The sequence below is a fragment of the Eptatretus burgeri genome, chromosome 15 (genome assembly GCF_056783735.1).
Source record: "Eptatretus burgeri isolate ZD-2024b chromosome 15, Ebu_testis_v1, whole genome shotgun sequence".
In the NCBI taxonomy this organism is placed as follows: Eukaryota; Metazoa; Chordata; class Myxini; order Myxiniformes; family Myxinidae; genus Eptatretus; species Eptatretus burgeri.
The window spans coordinates 32,514,089-32,534,955 of NC_140975.1; the positions used below are offsets into that span (position 1 = coordinate 32,514,089).

Genomic DNA, 20,867 nt, shown 5'->3' on the forward strand with positions numbered 1-20,867 from the left:
GTTGCTGAGAGAGACTCAAATGAGATTTGTTACCTGCATAATGTCTGAGCGTCAGCTTCGGCTGCATGGACATGTGGCTTGTTTTCCTGACGCTGATCCTGCTCACCAGATTTTCTCAGCAATGGAGCCTCGTGAATGGAGGTGGCCAATGGGCCATCTACGTGCCTCTTGGTTGCAGCACGTTAATCAGCATCCCAAGGAGATGGGGATGGGCCAGGGATCTGCCTGGGGGATGGCCAGACGGAGGCCCTTGGAGTACCGGCGGAAAGCGGAAGCAGCGACGCGCTGCTCTGGCACATGCTCCCATACCTGACCTGACCTGACCTGGACAGGTCACCACTCCAACACAAGATACCAGCGAGGTGACACTCATTTTGCTGATCTCAGAAGGATGACAGGCAGTCAACTCCAGCTGGTATTAATTCTACAGCTGAGTGAGATTTGAATTTCGGATCCTCGGATCCCAAGCCCATCACCCCAACCATGAAGCCAACACCAGGCATATATGATAAACCCCTCCTTCCCCAAGTTTGAAAACACCCACATAGCTCCTGGGGAAGAGCAAATTGTTTTGATGACTCAGACTGGCCATGAACAGCAATGTCAAGATTGATAAAGGTCTCGGAAGATGAAGATGCGACACAACAAACAAAGAGGAGGCTGGTGAATCTACTCTGGTATTTCCAGTTGTAATGTATGGATGTGAGTTGTGGACAGTGAAAAAGAAAGAAAAGAAGAAGATTAACAGTTTTGAAATGTAATGTTGGAGACTCGAGTCTTTGGTGCCAAGACGCGCCGGCGCACGGTCTTCAAAGCTCATCTTCACAATCTCCCGGTCCCCGACAACTCGGAGGCACATCCATTGACACATTTGCGTCAAACTCTACTTTTTAGTTTTTCTATAAAGTATGAACACTTAGAACGTGCGTACATCTATAAAGTACATACTATTGGAACTGAATACATCCACAGAGTCCCTACAGTAAGAACCTGAGTACGTCGATGAAATACATAAGATTGCAACCTAAGGCTAATAAAACCGAAAAGGTCTCTGTTTTCACAACTGCTGTATGAACATGAACCTACGTCATCACTACATCGTCCACACCACAAAATGCACACAACACAAACACCACCAAAAACAAGTCCTGCTGACGGTCTGCCATCTCCGAGTCCTCTTCCCAGTTAATTCCGCCAACGAGGGTGCATGGAGTTTTGGTTTTCACTCCTGTCTGTCTGTGAGCAGGATATCTCAACAAGTTATGGACGGATTCGGACGAAACCTGGTGGACAGGTTGGGTGTGTTACAAGGACGGATTGATTCGATTTTGGTGAAGATCTGGATCCGGATCCAGCGCTATCGGTGGGATACAAAGGTAAACTGTTCAGCATTGCCGAGGTATGCGATCTTCCGACTGCCCTTCTCGTGAAATTGTAACGACTATAAACGACTTTACTACTGGACAGACATTTGGATAATTTGAAAGTATTTTTACTTTTAATTCACATTCAATACATTTGCCATGTTTTTGCAATAATTACTTTGCATGGGAAATACTATGTAGTTTCCTGGCTGGGTCATGAACGTAATCAATTTAATTAATCACTCACATAGTTACATCGGGTCATAGGTCAGATCTATGAAGTTTTGGTGGTGGAGGTAACAAGAGTTAAAGTAAGTCAATGCAAGTGGTGGAGGGGGACGTGACGTTGGATTCCCGCTTACCAAATGACTCCTGATTGGCTGCGCTCTTGACGTAGGGGCGGGGAGGAGGACATGACGTTGGATTCCCGCTTACCAATTGACTCCTGATTGGCTGCGCTCCTGACGTCGGGGCGAAGGGGCGGGGAGGGGGACATGACGTTGGATTCCCGCTTACCAAATGACTCCTGATTGGCTGCGCTCTTGACGTAGGGGCGAAGGGGCGGGGAGGAGGACATGACGTTGGATTCCCGCTTACCAAATGACTCCTGATTGGCTGCGCTCTTGGCAAAGGGGCGGGGAGGAGGACATGACGTTGGATTCCCGCTTACCAATTGACTCCTGATTGGCTGCGCTCCTGACGTAGGGCGAAGGGGCGGGGAGGGGGACATGACGTTGGATTCCCGCTTTCCAAATGACTCCTGATTGGCTGCGCTCGTGACGTCGGGGCGAAGGGGCGGGGATTTTATTCATCGTGGGAAATGAATGGTTGCAGGAAGTTTCCTGTCAGGAGGGATTTTCCTCCCAAATACCGTGCTGTTATGTGGTAAAAGGTCGAAGCACCACCACCACCACCACCACCACTCCTTGTAGTTTCACAAAGGAGGGTCGCTGCACGTTCCGTGTTTATGTGAGTTACCATGTTCCAGCGTTATCTGCTTTATTTTAATCCAGTTCAGTGAAATGTTTGAAGGACGACCGACGTTCGACAAGGTCGAAGCTTCTCGTCTTCATTTGGATTTCGGTTTTAAAATATGGTTAAAAAATTTTTTTTTGTGCTTTTTCTTTTCCCTTTGTTTGTGGTTTCTTGATTTTGTGCGTCTTGATAGTTAAATTGAGATGTCTAAATAGTCTGGGAGCTCGTGACGGAAGATTTCGCCCCATTTTCCCCAGTAGTTTGACCCCTCAAAGTTACTCATGCCACTTAAGTCATTCACAAAAACTTTATCAGCTGCGTCCCAGTCGGTGGGTCTGGACCCCAAGACCCCCCTTGAAAACCCCCTTCTGGGGGTTATATTCACCCCATCGAATACATGAATCAAACTTTGTAAAATCAAAGTATTATGATAGTAGATTACAAAAATAATAAAACTGACCAAACTTCGGGGGGGGGGAGTTTTGGTCAGACCCCCCCAAAGTACCCCTTTTCGGGTTTTGATTTACCTCATAAGTAAAACATGGACTAAACTTTGTCAAAATAAAGTATTATGATAGTAGATTACAAAAATAATGAAACTGACCAAACTTCGGGGGGGGGGAGTTTTGGTCAGGCCCCCCCAAAGTACCCCTTTTCGGGTTTTGATATACCTCATAAGTTAAACATGGACTAAACTTTGTCAAAATAAAGACGTAAGATGGTAGATCACAAAAATAATAAAACTGACTAAACTTCAGGGGGGGAATGTTTGGTCAGACCCCCCCAAAGTACCCCTTTTCGGGTTTTGATATACCTTATAAGTTAAACATGGACTAAACTTTGTCAAAATAAAGACGTAAGATGGTAGATCACAAAAATAATAAAACTGACTAAACTTCAGGGGGGGAATGTTTGGTCAGACCCCCCCAAAGTACCCCTTTTCGGGTTTTGATATACCTCATAAGTTAAACATGGACTAAACTTTGTCAAAATAAAGACGTAAGATGGTAGATCACAAAAATAATAAAACTGACTAAACTTCAGGGGGGGAATGTTTGGTCAGACCCCCCCAAAGTACCCCTTTTCGGGTTTTGATATACCTCATAAGTTAAACATGGACTAAACTTTGTCAAAATAAAGACGTAAGATGGTAGATCACAAAAATAATAAAACTGACTAAACTTCAGGGGGGGAATGTTTGGTCAGACCCCCCCAAAGTACCCCTTTTCAGGTTTTGATATACCTCATAAGTTAAACATGGACTAAACTTTGTCAAAATAAAGACGTAAGATGGTAGATCACAAAAATAATAAAACTGACTAAACTTCAGGGGGGGAATGTTTGGTCAGACCCCCCCCCCGCCCCCAAAGTACCCCTTTTTGGGTTTTGCTTTACCTCATAAGTTAAACATGGACTAAACTTTGTCAAAGTAAAGACATAAGATAGTAGATCATAAAAATAATAAACTGACTAAATTTTCAAGGGGAAAGGTGTGGTCAGAACCCCCCAAATTGGTGCCGCCTTTGAAACCCCCTTTAGGGTGGTGATTTACCCCACGAGGTCCATGGACCATTTTTTGTCAAAACAAGGAAGTATGATATTAGATCACAGAAATAATAAAACTGAACAAATTTCAGAGAAGGGGAAGGTGTGGTCAGAACCCCACAAGGTACCCCCTTTTAAGGTTTTCATTTACCCCATAAGTTACATGGACTAAACTTTGTCAAAATAAAGGCGTATGATGGTAGATCACGAATAAAAAAGGTCTAAATTTATTTACTTTTTATTTACGAGGAGGTTAAATTTATTTACGAGGTTGTTACACATCGTCGTCGCTGCTTCCACCATCGCTGTCACTTTCTTCGTCTTCGTTTTCATAATCATCCACGTTCCCTGCTTTAACAAAATAAGTATTTTATGCCCAAAAAAAGCTTTCATATTTTGGGGAAAAACCAAATTTACCTTTTCCTGTCAACCATTTTTTTAATGCATTATTAGAAACGAACTGTAATGGACAGATATTGTTTCTTACCTCCTCCATCACTTTCCTCGAAGATGTCATCTTCGCTGCAAACAACATCTAACGATTTTGGAGAAATATCACCATCAAACCATTGCAATCGGTAACATCCATCCTCCTGTTTCCAGCCAAAATCTCGTGGTGATAATGCCGATTGGTTGCATTGTGTAGAAGATAGCCACCGCCTCGCAACGAGATGAGTACGCTTTATCTTCTGCAGTCGTACTCGTGAGCATGGCGGCAGAGCACTGCCATCAAAATTATTTACACACGAGAATCTTTGCTCTCCTTTCTTTGGTTTGTATTTGTCCAAAAAATATCTGCGGATGGACTTCATCGACCGATGATATCTTCTTTTTGCTGTACATCTCGCAAACAAACGTTTCTATGTTGACAACTGTGTCTTCGCTGACTTCTGTTTCACGTCCTTGTTGACTGAAAGCTGCCTGTGCATCGTGGTTTTTCTGCAGTAGCTTCAATGGCCTTATTTTCCCTTTTCTGTTGAATGAGGAAGTGTAATCACAACCTGTGAAAGCGTGATATGCTGGGAGAGAGTTGCATAACGTCTCGCCGAGTGCTGCGTGCATCTGATTTCTACTGATGTATCTTTGAGTATTGTTGATTAGCAATCCTGCTTCTATCCATATCTTCAGCGACTGATCAAATAATTGGTAGCAACCGAGTGCAATAATAAGGCAGTCAGTGTCAGATGTACGAACGACGACGTTGTTTGGAGTTGGTATGTTTGCAAGATGGTAAAACATCCGACTGTCAGCTTCTTCATGATTGTTGCCCAGTATAGCTTCTACCTGCTTCACTACTCTACCATCGACCACTCTGGAGCTGCAGCATACATCACCAGAATTAGCATAGAGAGTTTTTTGCTGAAACATGTGAGCTAATCCATCATCCTCCCACCTGTTCACAAGGAATTCAATCAATGACTTCTTGAAACTGGCATTTTTGAGAGCTGAAATCAAATTACTTGGTCGTTTCTGAGCTGGACCAATGATCTGGTATGAGACAGATGTTGAAGCTTGTGAATCTCTCTCGCAGTCTTTGATGGGAAATTGAGTCTTGGAAGTGGAAGCCTTGTGTAATTTAATCACGGCTGAGTCTCCTCAGCAGTCACTGATATTATCAATTATGAAAGGCTCTAACTTAAAAAAAAACACTTATTTTAAGTAGTGACAGTTCACCGATTGCGTCTTCCGATAGAATGTACATTCTACACATTGGATACAATGAATCGGTGGTGCGGAATACAACGCCCATAGGACAAATCTAATGACAAATCGATGATCAAATGACAACAAATTCTCACCTGACAGTCTACTTTTGATGGGGGAGATGCAGTTAGAAAACGTGGAAATCCTACTTCAATAACGCTGTTGACTAACCTCGGAAATACCATGATCCAGGAGTTGATGGATGCCGGTGCGCGCAGGCGGATACCCTGAACGCTGTCTCATTTCAGATTCGCCAGGTGCACAGTATATCTAAATAAGACCATGCATTTAAAAAAGCAGATCTGTAAAAGCGAGAATCCTGATGCCGAGGGAATTTCATAAGTGGGAGCATTCTATTTCGCCAAATACCTGATACGAGAACGTAAAAATACTAGAATTGTCTTGACGACGAAACAATGTATATTGTTACGAATTTGGGAATTCGATTGCACACAATATACAGGTTCCTTTAGTCAGCTATGTCGATAAGTGCTTGTTCCCTAGATAGCTCACCTTTCATTGTTTAAATGTTCAGAAATCGATTAGATGCGCTGCGGATCGATTTAATGGTTAGGGAACGAACAATGGAGACATCCCTCCCCCTCTTCTGCGAAGAGGAAGAAGAATCCTGCCGTCCCGTGACTCATGATGTCAACAACTCCCTCCCACCTGTGGCTGAGCGGGGGATGGAGCAGAGGGCATGAGTCATGAGTCACGCCGGGAGCGGGGGAAGGGCGGGAGAAGGATAAGAGGAGATCTTTTGTTCGTGGGCAGAGTTGGAGAATGGAGTTGAGGGGAGTCGTTCAGCAGACCGTCAGGTCCTGCTTGGCTTGGGTTAGGGTTGAGGCCTTCGGAAGCTTTTTGCTTCGGCTGGCTCAGTGAGCTTCGGCTGAGGCCTGACTCGGGAGGAGGCTTTGGGAGGCTTTTTGCTTTGATGGTTCCGTGAGCTTCGGCTTCTGCTTGGCTCGGGAGAGCTTTTTGCTTCAAGCTGCCCTGTTTGGAAGGAAGTTAAGCCGGTCGCTCGGCTCGAGCTGCGAGTGGTGGCTTCTTCTTCTTGGTTCGTGGAGCTCTTTGTTCTCCAATTTGGTTCCCGGCTTGGTGTGACTCATCGACCTCTTCGTGGAGGTGGTTCCTCGGGGAAGCGACGCATCGACGGGAAGGATCGGCGCCTCGTCTCACCAGCACGAGTTGAGAAGCGCGGGAGCATTCGCGGGAGCTTGGGAAGGATCGCGGCTCATGGCGATTGGATCCAGCTCGCTCTCGCTGGAGCCCGGGTCCGAACAACTTGAAGACCACACGAGGTGGAGAGGTTCGAGATAGGCTCTGGGTTTCAGCTCACCTGTCCTCCGAGCTGGAGCCCGTTATTAAAGGCCTCTGCCACCATTTCTTGTGTGTGTGTGTGTGTGTGTGTGTGTGTGTGTGTGTGTGTGTGTGTGTGTGTGTGTGTGTGTGTGTGTGTGTGTGTGTGCGTGCGTGCGTGCGTGCGTGCGTGCGTGCGTGCGTGCGTGCGCGCGTACGCGTACGCGTACGCGTACGCGTGTCCGTGGGCCCGTCTAGCAAGTAGGAAATTGTTAAGTGCTTTGTGTGCTGTAAATGTTTGCATTGCATTTCGTATAGACGGTCATAGCTCTTTTGTCGTGCTTTTGTTGCTTGTATAATTGCATACGTGTTTTGCCTTGTTTAATTGCATACGTGCTTTATTATAATAAATGTCCTTGTGTGAATGTAAACCTGTTCGTTGCGTCCATTCCCTCATTGAACTGCCCCATCTTGCACTCGGAATATAGTTGGTTTTTAAATAGCCGGTAAAGTGATCGGGTCCAACGGGACTGCGCGATAATACCCCGCTCGGTTATCCCAAAAGAAAGCGAGCTGCTTAAGCGGCTCGTTTCCAAGCGGTCCCGTTGAAGTACAATCTCTCGGCAACCTACCCGCGCAAAAAATTAGGTAAATCGAAGATTTGGCGATCGGACCCTGTAGCGCAGGTCGAGTGCGGACAAGGTTGTGGTGTGGTTAAAAACACACCCGTAGCTGGTTTCCGGCGTTGATCCGGAAAGCCGCGACTGGATTGTCCGTTCGGTGGGCGAATCGACCGCTATTGGTTAGACGCGGTCGTTCGCACACCGACGGGCGGAAATCTACAACAATATTGTTTCAGGGGTCGGACCACACCTTCCCCTCTGAAATTTGGTCAGTTTTATTATTTTTGTGATCTTACTAAAAATTGGTCCATGGAGCTTGTGGGGTATATTACCACCCAAAGGGGATTATTCTGAGGGGTACCAATTTGGGCGGATCTGACGACACCTTTCCCCTTGAAAATTTCGTCAGTTTTGTTATTTTTATGATCTACCATCTTACGTCTTTACTTTGATAAAGTTCAGTCCATGTAATTTATGAGGGAGATTAACCCACAAGGGGGGTACTTTGTGGGGGTCTGACCACACCTTCCCCTCCGCTGAAATTTGTTCAGTTTTATTATTTTTGTGATCTAATATCATACTTCTTTGTTTTAACAAAAAAAGGTCCATCGACCTCGTGGGGTAAATTACCACCCCAAAGGGGATTATTCTGAGGGATACCAATTTGGGGGGATCTGACCACACCTTTCCCCTTGAAAATTTCGTCAGTTTTGTTATTTTTATGATCTACCATCTTACGTCTTTACTTTGACAAAGTTCAGTCCATGTAATTTATGAGGGAATTGAACCCACAAGGGAGTACTTTGTGGGGGTCTGACCACACCTTCCCCTCCTCTGAAATTTGTTCAGTTTTATTATTTTTGTGATCTACCATCTTACGTCTTTACTTTGACAAAGTTTAGTCCATGTAACTTATGAGGTAAATCAAAACCCGAAAAGTGGTACTTTGGGGGGTCTGACCAAACCTCCCCCCCTGAAGTTTGGTCAGTTTTATTATTTTTGTAATCTACTATAATAATACTTTGTTTTTACAAAGTTTGATCCATGTATTCGATGGGGTGAATATAACCCCCAAAGGGGGTCTTGGGTCCAGACCCACCGACTGGGACGCAGCTGACAAAGTTTTTGTGAATGACTTAAGTGGCATTCGTAACTTTGAGGGGTCAAACCTTCTGGGAAAAATGGGGTGAAATCTTCCGTCACGAGCTCTCGGCCGAAAAGGTTACTGAAGTAATGGTTGTCTCAAAAATGTTGTTCAATTACCATTAACGATATTTATATGATATCAATACTGTACCGACGAAAGAGTTCATTATATTATTATTTCGCATGCAGCCTGTGGCTGCTGGTTGCATCATTTACTGGCAGTGCGGTCGTGCCGCTGATGCAGTTCCCCCTGTTAGCAGTAGGCTGGTACTCATTTTGCTGACCTCAGAAGGATGACAGGCTGAGTCAACCCCACCTGGTGTTTTTTATTTTTTGTATACGTTGTCGAGGCTCGTATGAGAGCTAACACACAACGCAACAGCAAGGGGGGGGGACGGGGGGCAGAGACAAAATGTGTGGGAGAGGGAAGGACAAAACGGTGAGGAACAGAGACATGAGGAGATCTGTGGAAGGGAGAGGGATGGGGCGGGGAACACGGGTTATACAAGATGGATATTACAGGGACTTTCTTCAATCCCATTCTTACCTCCAGGCCTTCAAAACAGCTGTTCACCATCACCTATCTTCCCCGATCCAAAACCACGATCTTGTCTACCCCCTTTAATCCACCCCAAACCCACTTCCTTCAAATTCCCTGCTTTCCTTCCTGAGAGTGTGGGAGTTTGTTCCAAAGGTGGGAAAAAAGAAGAATGAAAGTGAAGGTGATTAGTGATTTTGGTAGTTTCACCAGAAGGGAGTTGCTGACAGACCTTGAGCGCCCTGCGGAAATATGGTGGGGGCATATCGCAGACAGAGTTGGGGGGGGGGTGAGACTGGAGAGGAGACGGTAAAAGACAGAAAGACCGCCGATCTGCCTGCGGTGAGAGAGTGATAGGTCCAAAGACTCGGCCTCATCGCGGGAGATACCAATGATCCGAAATGCCTTGGTTTCCACAGCGTGAAGTTGAGAAAGGTGAGAGACAGGAGCACCAGCCCCGAGGGGAGATCAGTACTCCATCAGGCTGTGGACGAAAGCTTTGTACGTTGTCAGGAGCTCAGGTGGGCCGAGGAAGGACTTTGTACGATGGAGGATGCCCAGTCGGCAACTGGCATTGGAGGCCAGGTTGGAAATGTGGCTTTCCCAGGAAAGATCATGGCAGCTAGTGAGATCCAGAAGTTTCAATGAAAGGACTTCTTCAAGAGGATTGTTGAGAAAGTAGTGGATTGGGGGGGGGGGGGTTCCAGATGGTCCTTTCAGAGAGACATCATGAGAATGTGAAATTTGTCGGGATTGAAAGACATGTTCCACTTGTTGCACCAGCTTGTGTGATTTTATCCAGATCTGCAGAGAGTGAAGAAGCTGCTGCTTGCTGATGTGAGGGATGACAGATGGTACGGCAGAGGGTGGAGTCATCAGCAAAAAGATAAAAAGGATTTTCTAGAGTCGGGTAGATCACTGATGATAAATTTTCCAGAGAGAACAAAAGAAAAGTAAACCATACACGTATTCTTTCTTAATTTGAAGGGAAAACCAAATTTGAATTTTTTTTTTTTTGCCAATTACAGTGTCGAAAAAGGCCATAGAGTGTCGATTTTCGATTTTGCCAGTGACGTCACATCTTGAAGCCACATTGATCAGAATGGCGGTTTTACATAGTGAAACAGTGCATTTCGAGCTCGGATTCAGATACTGATTCCACTGTTATCAGCAACTCTGACGGTTCTCAGAATGTTGAAACCAATCAGTGTGATTTTGAAGGAACGGTTGAAGACAATATTATTGATGGAAGCGCTTTCGGGGTGATTGTGGAGCCTTATCATTTTGATCATCATGCGAGTGACTCGGAGGAAGAAGGCGGAAGTGTTCGTGAAGATGAAAATGATGGTCACGTGACCACTTCAGCTTGGTGGGGTTTGATTTCCCGTTTATTTGGCAGTTTATAAGGGAGGGATTTTGTATTAATTAATAAATTGCTTGATATATTACTCAATCAGAAATACCCATCATCGCTCAACAGCACGGACACCATGGACAAAATGGGTGACGAATGCTTTGGCCCAGCTTCACAGGCTCACCAGGTTTCTTGTATGTTATGGGATCGTCCCGTTTCATACTTTCCCCAGACGCCATTTGTGTCTGTGCCATTTGTGGGATGATGGTGGGTATTGTATGAGTGGTGATTGATGGGGGATGGAGGTGGGGTGGCATTGTTGGGGGGTGATGATTTATGGAGGGATGGTGGAAGGGGGTGTGGGATGGTGGTGGATATTGTCACACCGCTGGTGGTCAAAGTTAATTCCCCGACCCAAATTGTGGTGACGGGCGATTAACATCGCCAGCCCGGACGGTCGAACTCCTCCCTTGCAGGTCTACAGCCGAGACTTGGAGATTAACGCGTGCACGAGGGAAAACAGTTAAGCTCTGCACCAGGACGACACAAGGCATGGAGCGTAACTGCCCAAGGACGTACCGGCTAGAAAACAGATCTTTGGGGGATAACGTCCCAGCTAAACGAGAGCATGAAAAATGCTGGACCAATGAAGGAAAAGACAAAACGAGCTGGGAACATTTCTATACAAAGCATTTATTTGCAATCTATTGAGGAAAGGTATGTGGCAGTGAATTGGGTTTATTTGTATGTTCAGCAGGGGATAGCAAGGAATTCCTTGGGTGTGGCAAAAGGCAAGCAATTTTACAGAAGCAGACACAGAGCATACTTATCCCGTTCTATCTTCTACAATCTTAACTTGGACTCAGACAGCCGCCAACACACACACACACACACACACACACACACACACACACACACACACACACACACACACACACACACACACACACACACACACACACACACACACACACACACACACACACACACGGAAGATTAGATATAGACCAGAGAGAGAGAGAAAGCAGATGAGGACAAACATTCTAGCAATACCAGGTGCAGTCAGCCGACCAATGCAACCCAGTATGCTTCAGGGGAGGTGGGGGGGGGATACTTTTGGTGTCTAAGGTGTGGGAGTGAGAGGTGTGGTGTAGTGCAATATTGGGGGTGTGGGTGTGATGTCGTGCCAGAGGAAAATGGGATTGTGAGTCAGTGATGGCAATGCTCTTTTGTGCGTCCAAAGGAGACGGGATAGAGGGGTGGATAGAGAGAGAGAGGAAGAAGATGCGTGAGGTGAAAGATCCTTAACCAAGCCATGTATATGTCTGTGTGTGTGGCGTGTACCTCCATGGGACGCTCGGCCTGAGCGTTCCCACCTCGAGATTTGGCGCGTTATCGCCAGCTTAGTCACTTTGCCGGGGCTCGTGGCAACATGCGCTCTGCACTGGTCCTCAAGAAGAAGCACATCCTCACAATCGCACACTAACAGCAAGCGAAGGGGAGGAAATGAAGATGCAGGCAGCGAAGAGCCGAGAGGAGCAGAGAAGAGGGGGCTGAACAGCTCCACGCTCTGCCTTTTATAAGCCCCCTGCGAAGGGTGGGGTGACGACCCGAAAGCGACGTGCTGTGACCCGAATCCTGCTTTTCCATTGGGTCAAAGCGGCCCTAGCCATGCCCTGCTAGGCTCCCGGGGCTGGAAACGGTCTCAGTCAACCATCCGGCACAACACAGCCCGGAGCTCCTGACTCAACATAGGGTATGCAGGGCTGCCAGCACCCTGGCCCTGAAGTGCTCCGAGTGCAGTCTCAATGCCGAATAACAATGCACACCTGCCACCCACGGTTCCCCCCCTCATGAAACAAAATGCACACCCGGGCCCCATATCAAACTCCCGGATCGCCCTTCCCGCGACCCTCCTCACCGCCCCTGTCTTGCCGTGATCTGGCGATTGAACGAGGGTTGTATTAATTCTGCGTGCCCACCCGGGACATCCCCTGCGGAATTTGGTTGAGCTATTAACGTCGGTTGCGTGGCCCCGCATCAGGTGGGCCAAGGACAGTCAGAGTTGTGCAGCACTCCTCTGTATAGTGGCGAATTGTAGTGATGCAATTGTACGAGGAGGTGTGGGAATATTTTTCCCTGTGTGCGGGAGGCGTTTGTGGTCGAAGTGGCGAGGTGAGAAGCCGGTTGGAAATTGGTGCGCAGATTTGAATGAAATAATGGCGTGCGATGCGTGTGTGCGGGTTGCGTAGTGTTTATAGTGGAGGGAGTTTGGTGGTTCCAAGCCACTGGAGGCATCATGGTGTGCTTATTATTAATCTCATATTGCATGGCATGTGTGCTTGCTTGCTTGTACCATGGCTAAAAGGAAAGGGTTGGAGTTAAAATCAGAATAGCAGATATTGATAGTTAATAGACCTAACTAGAAGACCCACGCAACGCACTTTGTCCCGTTAACCCACTAGACATGAGGGGAGGTCTAATTGCACGAAGACTAATTTAATAACTGCCTGGGGATCACTGTATGTTGGGTGCCATTGCCTTAGAGGCATGCAGTTTTGTAGAACTGCTACAAATATATATATATATATATATATATATATATATATATATATATATATATATATATATATATATATGTTTTCATTCAATCCAATATGACTGCCAAACCACGTGACCGATGATGTTTTAGCTATCACCCTTGTATTATATCCCCATGGGCAGTTGATGACAATGTTTCGGAGCAATTAGTTCAGCAGTTTGAGAGATGTTTTCAGTTTTAGCTGAAATCCAACATGGCTACAAGACTATGTCCTATGACGTTTAATTTTTCAAACTATATTCCCCATGGCTCGTCAGATGTCGGAAGTTTTGCATCGATCTGTGAAGCGGTTCTGGGGAAAAAAATTTATTATTATTATTTTTGTTAAATTACATTTTTTTTTCAATCCAATATGTCTGCCAGACCACATGAATGTTAACATCATAAATTTAATTCTTCACTCGCATCGTGTCGTAAATCAGATATATGAAGTTTCAGATTTTTCGGTGAAGGATTATGATTTGACCAATTATGGCTGGGCTACCATTTCACTGATTTATGTCATCGTAATCACCCCATATACCCCTTTTGGTTCACGAGTCAGTAAGTGACCACGATATTCGTTATGCGTATGTGTCTGTCTGTCTGTCTGTCCCGAGCATAGCTCGGTGGGTTTTTATCCGATCTTGATAAAATTTGTGTGCGAGGTTTATATCATGATCTAGTTGTGTTTTCCTGAGAATGGGCGTGCTGCGCCCATTATGGGTGGAGCCACGCCCAAAAAACATGTGTTTTTATGGGGTAGCCGGTTTCAAGTTACATCTTCTCGTAGGGTGTTTGTCGAATCTGGCAGGGGTTTCGGTATTTAGTTAGTCCAATGGCACCTGCATAGCCCCACGGAGCTCGATTTTTCATTTTCGTCCCAAGGTCACAAGGTCACGAACTTAGAAAATGTCAAAAAAATCAATAAATTGGGCATCGAGCTCCTACAGTTTTCAACTGTTTCGAATGAAAGTTGGTATGCAAGTAGTGCTCTTCGAGTACTACAATTTTCATCATTTACGTTTTTCCCGATTCCCGCCATAAAAAAAATAAAAAAGACGAACTACGTTTAGGATTTCGCAATTCGTGGTCGATTTGTAGTGCTCTTCGAGTACGACAACTTTCATCATTTACGTTTTTCCCGATTCCCGCCAGTTTGCCCGTGGCGTCCCCTCAAAGGTGAAAAATAAAAAAAGGTGAACCGTGTACATTGCTCGTGAACCATCGCCGTCTCCAGACTTGTCTATGTTTAATGTTTCGCATCGATCAGAAAACTGCAGAGAAAACAAAAACAATTAAAGTGAAAATATATCGACTTGGACACATGCAGATACACTGAGACAGCCAGATATACAGACACGGGCATGATAATAGTCTCGCAACCCCTTCGGTGTGAGACAAAATATGGTTTCAAGGGCATTGCAGAAGGGACTCTTTTCTGAGTTAGTGAAACGTATACGGTGAGATAAAACGTCACTATAACTTAAAAATTACATATTTTATTGCACTGTGGGATCTTTATAATGTCCAACAAGTGAAATCCTTCAATACAGCGCGTGTGGTGAAGCAAATGAGTACACTAATGTTAAAATATGCAATTTATGCTTTTTCAGTTGAAAAACAATTAAAACGCGTACTTAATATTTGAAATGTAAAAATCTTGTTATTATTGTGATAAGCACCTTTATATATAACAGAAGGAATGAAATTGTTCGATACAGCGTGGCAGGAGGCCACAAAATAATGATAGCATAAGAAGAACTTAGCTTTCAGCATTCGGCGATCGGCGCGAAATGCTGCAGTGGTGAGCGGAAATGACGTTTTTCGGCGCGAAATGCGATGGTGGGCGGAAATGACGTCTTTCGTTCGTTCGTTCATGAGAGGGGCGCGTTTCTTGGTTTTTTCCCGTCAAGCAATAAATTAAATGATTTTCACATATATATCACATTAGTTTCACAAATTTCCATTGAAATACTCTGGTATTTCCGTCAATTCTCGCTATTTCCGTCTAGGTTACGCACTGCCATCTACCGGACGGCCGTCATTGGCTGTCTTGAGGCATGTGGAGGGGCGGGGGGGCACCGGAGACGTGGTAGACACCGGGGACATTTCAAACTCGGTGCAATTGTATACAGCGCACGCGCTGTAAAAAAGAATGCCGCCAGATGGGACGTTCAGTTTAACGTCCATCCAAAAGATGGCACATGCATTGTCCAATCGCCCTATGTGTGAAACACCAGGATGATGGTTTATAGCTTGGCTGAAGTTCGAAACTGGGGAAGACTGCTCAGAGGCAAGTGTGCGAACCTCTAGGCTATCCTACCAGCCATATCACAACGTGCTCGCATAATGTGACTGCCCTAGTTTCAGAAATCAAGAGATTGTGCTGTCCCATTTTGGTGAACTGTTATTTATGTGTATTTGCTTCGTTCAGGATCAGGTTAAGATAATTTGGGTAAAGTGTTTAAATTGTTAATAAAGCTAGTTTCCTCTTACCAACATTGCGCCATGAGTCCCAGCTCATTCGTGTTTGGTTAAACAGCCTGTTTACCCCAAGGGCTCGGAATACGGGCCATAAGCAGCTTCGCAACTCGGTGTGCGGGACTGGATTATTGGGCCTGGTCATCCAAAAGCCCCTTGTGAACCTTCTGAGTACGAGACAATATTGTTGTGGTTACCAAATTCGCAAACCACCATTCAGGTCCCTTAGGTGAGATATCTCGGTAAGTATATGTGTAGTTAGGCCCAAACCCGTTGTCTAGAGGGAATAAATGTCATTCATGCGTGCTGCGACTCTTCAGGATAGCCGTTTTTCTTTTACTATCTTTATTTTGGACCAACCGCCATGATTACCACCGCCAACCGCGTCTCAACAGTCATCACAACATCAACCACCCACCGCGGCGCTGCTTCACCACAACAGCCACGACCTTGACCGTCAACCCTCGCAACCGTCGCATCGCCACCGTTCTTGCGCCGCTTGTGGGTACCGGTATTGGACTCGTGCAGGGCGCGCGCCGAACAGCGTGTACAAAACCACGGATTTTCCGCTCCAAAAAGGGATCAAAAACGACACACGCCCACTTTTGTTCCGTCCAATCGGTGAGCGAGGGGCGATTTGGCCCCGCCTCCAGGGCGTTGGAGGGCGGTCGCTATATGCAAATTCATGGATCAAAATGCATTCACGCCCACTTTTTCTCGGGCCAATGGGGAGCGAGGTGAAAGGTCGAAGGCAGGGGGTCAAAGGCGAAGCCACGGGGCTTATATAAGCGGCTGCGTTCGTCAGTTAAGAAATCAAGTCGTCGTGTCGTCGTCGTCGTGTGCGTTGGAGTTGAGTGCAGTTGGGAAGTTCGCAGGAGGAAGAGTTCGGAGTGGAGTCGGAGCGAAGAGGACGGAGCTGTGGAGAGGCGGCGGCGGCGAGGGCAGACGAGGGGGTGCTCGCGTCGGTGCCGGGAGCTGCACACCAGGGAGGCCGACGGCGCGACCTGGTCGAGGTGGAGACGCTCGTCGCGGGACCCGAGGCAGAGTAAAAATCCTCCTTTCCCCGAGCATCAGCAACCCCCTCCAGTTTCCCCCCCGCGCTGAGATAGTGCGACCAAGGGGGCCCCCTTCCCACCCCCTACCAGACACTGTCCGCGAGGCCCGCGGAGTTGGGGCACCATCGCCACTTCGCGCCTCATCATCAGATGGGTAGGCCCGACCCGGTCTCGGCCCCAGGCCCGCCTCATCCTTGAGGGTGTTCTTTTTCTTGGTTTTGGGTATGTGTTGTCGGCGCCGTCTGTGAAGTAGAATTGTATAAGTGTTGCCGTGTGCTCGGTAGTCGGATAGCTCTGCATTGTGTCTTCGCTTTCACATTTGCTTTTTGTGTAAAATTGCATTGTGTGTTTCTTTCCTTTTCTATGTGCTTTTGGTGGAATTGTATATGTGTGCTTTCCGTTCATCGCGAATAAATGTGCTTTATGTTGAACTGTTTCCCGCTTCGCTTCGTCATTTCTTTCATTGAATCCTCATCTTGCTTCACGTAAAGGGTTGGTAGTGGGCTGAATACGCCCGATAATTAATCGAACCGTCGAGGCCGACGATAACACCGCACGGTTATCCCGATAGTACGGAACGGGTCGCTTAAGTGGCCCGTGTCCGAAGTCGACCTGCGGCGAGGTGCGATCGCCCGGTCTACCCTCCGTGTGGGTACTTAGGTAGGTCGAATTTGGCGAGCAACCCTATCCCACGCGGGGGCCGATTGGCTCGATCACGGTGAGACCGAAAGGTCCACCCGTGACTGGTTCCCGGCGTTAGTCCGAGAGGGTCACGACTGGATTGTCCGTCCGGTGGGCGACGTGCCGCGATTCGAGTTACGTGGCCGTCAGCACGCCGGGGGGCGCGAATGTCGTAACACTGGTGTCAGGTCGTGCGATACAAATCCATCGCCCTCCTCGCGGCACTGGTATCGGAGAACAGGAAAACGGGCTCTCCTGTCTCCAGCTAAATTCACGGGAATCGGTCCAGGGGTGAGAGAAGCGACCCCCGATTCCCTCCAAATTACGAGCGAGCGAAATTAACCCTTTAAGAGAAGCAAGATGGCGTCTCAAGGCGAGCGGGAGCCGGGGGTATTAGAAATGGATGTAGAATGTGTAGAATCCATGGCTCAGGATGAAATCCCCGTGCAGGAAATGTTAATTGTACAGGAAAACGAACTCGCCCAACTGAACCCAGAGCCCGAAATGGGTGCGGCAGCGGCCGCGGTGTATGACACCTCCCCTCCCCCTCTCCACCAAAACCCTTCCCCAACCCTTGCCGAATCGGCTCACCCAAGCGCACCCGACATGGCCCAGCTATTCGCCATGCTGGCGGCAATGACAGCGAGGATGGATGCGAATACACAACAAATGAACGAAAAGATGAATACATTCACAAACGAAATAAAACGCATGAAAACTAAAATGGAAACAAACATGAAGGAAGAAACGAAAAAGCTCCGGGGGGAGACGCAGAACATGGGCCGATGCCTGCAGGCGGGCATGAAGGCCGTGACCAGGGAGCTGGGAATGGCGACTCCACGTGTGGGAGCAAACGAGCTGGAAGGGGGTGCAACGGCTGACAGGCCCGCGGTGGAGGCGGGTAAAAAAATAATTCGGGGGACGTGTTGGGCGAGGGTCGTGACAGAAGAATCGACGGTGACCGAAAGGGAAAAATTAAATGGGGAGACCAAAACGTGTGAGACGAGACACGAGGTGACGACAACGGAAATAATAGTTGAGACAAGGGAGGTAAAGGGTGAAGAGTTGGCAGAGACACGGGAGACAGAAAAAATAGAGGGAAGACAACACGATGAAGACGGGGTAAGTGACGCACACACACACACGGAGGTAGTGGAGGATAATGGGGGTGAGCTGGCGGACTGGGTAGAGACCCAGTGCGAGCACCTGGATGGCCTCCTCCAGGAACGAGGGGAGGGAGTATGCCCCCTTGAGGAGAGTCACGACCAGGTGAGTTCGGTCGTGCTTTGCGAGGTCGAGGGGAGGAGTGCTGCGAACGGGTGCTTGGAGAGTTTGGGGGGTATAGAGGCCCCGGAGACCCTTGTGGGGACACGAATCCACAGTGTGGTTGTCCCTGTGTGTGTGGTGCAAGGTGTGAGTGTCGCCGTGTGTGTGGATGAGGAACCGCGGGTGAGTTCCCCCGCGTGTGTGAGTGAGGAACGGTGTGTGAGTGAGGCACCGCGGGTGAGTGCCCCCGCGTGTGTGAATGAGGCACCGCGGGTGAGTGCCCCCGCGTGTGTGAATGAGGCACCGCGGGTGAGTTCCCCCGCATGCGTGAGTGAACGGCCGAGTGTAAGGGAGACCGTGTGTGTGAGAGAGCGGTATGTAAGGGAGATGTCGGTTGGCATGCGGGAGCACGCAGCCGCGTCTCCCGGTGTGAATGTGGTGGAATGGAGTGTGAGCGTCGTAACACGCAGGTGTGCGTGTGTTGAATGGCGACGACGGCGACATGTGAAGAAAGAAAGCCGAGTAGCGGCTGTAGCTGTTTCGGGGACCGTGCCGGGTTCACCCAGCAGTGAGAACGAGGTCCGTGCTGTGCAACGCACGAGACCACCACGTGCTCGCTTGCGAGAGTGAAGTCCCGGTCCGGAAACGCACGCGGTGGATTTGCCGATCCCGCGGACGGACAAAGTTTAGGCAGGATTACGGATTTGGACCGGACGGGTTCTCCATGCGATCGTGTGTGTTACGCTCCAACGGGCAAAGCACATGTGTTCGCGTGGGGAACCCCTCGAGACGTGGGGCTTGTTTTTTTTTAATGCGCACGGTGACGTCATGGCTGCACGTGGGGTTGGAATCCGGCAGGAGGGGTATCCCTGCCGGATGGTACCGTCCAAGGAGGGACGAGGAACATGTGCAGCTGCATGACGTCACGGGCAGGTGCAGGGTGCGCGAGCTCTGAGTTGCCGCGCTGGTGCTGCGCATGGAAAAGAAAAAAAAAAAAAAAGCAAGCCTCACTTTCAGGTGCACAGGATTCCTGGGCAAGGGGTGGAAGACCCCCTTGACCCTGGGCACAGGATGGAAACTAGTTAGGGGGAAGGGTTAGCTTAGTTAGACCGACTTCATGGGGCAGGGGTAAGTCCTCATGGAGTCCGTGGAATGGATTAGGTAGAGGGATTTAGTGAGCTGTAGGTTGGGTAAATAATTTCTGGGACATTTGAGGACATGGACAGACTTGTGAATGCGTAGAGGGGACGTAGTTTAGCTACGTAGTGTTAAAAGGAACGTGCTGTAGTTTAAGGGACGACGTGGGAGCACGATTTAGTTAGGGGAGGTAGTTAGAAGGATGGCAGAGTTCAGTGGTGTGTGTGTTGAAGAGTTGTTGGTGAGTGAAGTGGAAGCATGTGCTTGGTGAGTGAGTGAGGCCAGCGGGTCTGTGTGTGTGGAGTGAATGGGGAATGCATGGTGCGATGAGTGATTGGGGGGAGGAGTGACTCCCGCCCAAGGGACCCCGGGGTCAGTGTAGACTGAGTTAGGGGGTTAGTCAAATTGAAAAATGGAGGTCGTTTTGTTGTTGGTGTGAATGTAGGCTCGAAACCCGTTTGGAGGGGTGCAGGAGCCCTGTTGACGGGCTTGGGAGCGTGGCTGCGAAAGGTGAGTATCGCTGAGTGGGTACCCCGGGCACCAGGCTAGTCGGCCGTGGTAGGCCAAGGGCCCATGGGGGGGCCGGGATAGCGTAGTGGGCACGGGTGCGCCTGCTTGGTGCGGGGCCCGGGGCGCCATTAGCCGCGTGGGCAGTTGTGGGCATGGGTGACCCTCGGAAAGGGGCCTGGGAAGCCAGCCTGCCACGTGTGCGTTTCAGGGGAGGTGCCATGGGGGGCACTCCCCGGTGTTAGGGAGCTGGTAGGCTCGGAGGCAGTGTAGTGCCCGGGGGTGCCATCGTCGGAGATTCGGCAGAGGGTCGTGCCTGCCAAAGGGAGCCACGTGTCCCAGCCAGGAGACCGTGTGAGGGCACGGAGAGAAAATTGGGGGGCGAGGCCCGAAATTGTGAGGACACCAACACAGGCGACGGGAATCTGGGTTTATAGAACCAATAGTTTAAGCGAGAGGCGCTTGTTGAAAGCCCCGGGGTGGTTTAACAGTTAAATGGTTAGGGTAGATTAGGAGATGTACCCCTCCGCACCATCCATCCCCTCGCTGTCGTTGTGGGCCGCTAGACCCACTTGGTGTTAAGATCGCCGAACTCTGGGGAGGCCATT

The 20,867-nt window shown here is 48.3% G+C and overlaps 1 protein-coding gene across 4 annotated transcripts in view; it reads left to right on the forward strand.

The window, feature by feature from the left end:
* Positions 1-2,110: 2,110 nt before the first annotated feature.
* LOC147011863 (NACHT, LRR and PYD domains-containing protein 3-like) overlaps positions 2,111-20,867 on the forward strand; it is an 89,536-nt gene continuing 70,779 nt past the window's right edge. For all 4 annotated transcript variants that reach the window (XR_015051749.1, XM_085857313.1, XM_085857315.1 and 1 more), the window contains exon 1: positions 2,111-2,333. The gene's annotated coding sequence lies outside the window, so the exon portion shown is untranslated. The remainder of the gene's footprint in view (positions 2,334-20,867) is intronic.